Below are 1,792 nucleotides of genomic sequence, written 5' to 3'. Positions count from 1 at the left end.
ATACAGTTAAGGAATTGAACATGCTAGGTCTTGGCTTCTGGCATATGTTTTTTTTTTTTTTTTTCATATAAAAGAAACTATCTGAATATCAGACTTTTGAGCTTGAAAGACAAGTAACGCTCTACTGTGGGAGGCAAAGGGAGGCCGGGCGCATGTGTATGAAGAGGGATAAGCTGGATAGAACAGACTTTGGGCCACAAGACACTGGGAAGCCCTGTTTTTTTCCCACCTCCCAGCATTTTGTGTTGGTGAAATTGGTTAAAAGGAAACCTTGGGAAATCAAAGATTATTAGTGGTTACTAGGAGTGGGAGGGAGGGGCAAAGGGGAGTTTTTGCTTAGGGGACCTTGAGATTATATTAATGGTAGTCGAATGATTTGAAAAAAGTAGTGAGAATAGTTGCACAGCTTGAAGAATAGAATCAATGTCACTAAGTCATGGAATCATGTAGAAATTGTTGAGGTGCCATGTTTTATTATGTATATTCTCACCATGATTAAAAGAAAAAGGCAACCTTGAAGAAGTAGATATGTGGGAGACAAAAATAGGAGCTATCATTTATTGAGTACTTGTCATGCTCCTGGTACCATCCATAAATTAACTCACCAAATCCCTACCAAGACCAAAAGAGGTACTAATATCTATTTTATAGTTGAGGAAACTGAGAGGTTAAGCAACTTGCCTAAGCTTAGGCATCACTGCAAGTAAGTTGCAGAGCCAGGATTCAGAAGCCTGGTGGTCTGCTTCCAAGAATCTGCCCTCTTAACCATTGTGCTGTGCCATCCTCTCAGGAAGGTCACTGAGGGGCAACCCACAGCCTAGGGAATGTGGAAGGTGGGGAGGGAGGAGGATGCTGTTGCTAGGCAATCCTAGGTGTTAATTGAATTTGCCTCTTCCCAGCTATCACTCTATCATACTGTGGTGGCTTGTATGTTGCTACAATGCTGGAAGCTAGTCACTGGTATTTCAAATACCAGCAGGGCCACCCATGGTGGACAGGTTTCAGAGGAGCTTCCAGACTAAGACAAATTAGGAAGACAGGCCCGATGACCTACTTCCAAAAAATGAGCCAATGAAAACTTTATGATCACAATAGAATATTGTCTGATATAGCACTGGAAGATGACCCCCCCCCAGGTTGGAAGGAACCCAAAATACACAGTGGCCAGAACAATGGACTTGAGTACGTCAACCAACATGAAGATGATTAAGGATCAGGTAACATTTGATTTTGTTGTATATGAGGTTACCATGGGTTGGAACTGACTTGACAAAAACCAACAACAATAAAAACAATTGAATTTGTGTGAGTAGCATGGGTTTATTTGTTTGTTTCAACTCACTAGTTTATTCCTAAGCAGAGGAAGCTGTCTGGAATGCCTGTGGCTCTGGAGACACAGGAGTGAACCTAGAGTTCCCTCTGGGAGGACTGGAGAGAAGCTGAGCAGAGTCCTCCTAGGCAGGCAGCAGCGCCCCCTAGGGCTCAGCCTTGCTTGGCCTCAGACCACAGTCCCTTGTGGGCTGTGTGCTGGCTTTCTGGGGGAACACTGATGCCAACCCAGATCATGTCCTCTCCCACCAATCACGCTTTGAAACAGTTTATGGCTGTGACTCCCTCTTGGTTTTGAAAAAGAAACAAACTCATTCATCCCCTTTTAGTTAATATCAGTTATCTAAAAGGGAGCCATAAGGTCCCTGAATGGTACAAGTGGTTTCCTAACCTAAAGGTTGGCAGTTTGAACCCACGCAGTGGCAAGACGGAAGAAAGGCCTGGGGACTTGTTTCCATGAAGA

This window comes from Orycteropus afer, unplaced genomic scaffold (assembly GCF_000298275.1).
Source record: "Orycteropus afer afer isolate SDZICR_OR568_19922 unplaced genomic scaffold, OryAfe1.0 scaffold00209, whole genome shotgun sequence".
Lineage (NCBI taxonomy): Eukaryota > Metazoa > Chordata > Mammalia > Tubulidentata > Orycteropodidae > Orycteropus > Orycteropus afer.
The sequence above is the reverse complement of the archived record's forward strand: the minus strand, read 5'-3'. Positions refer to the sequence as shown.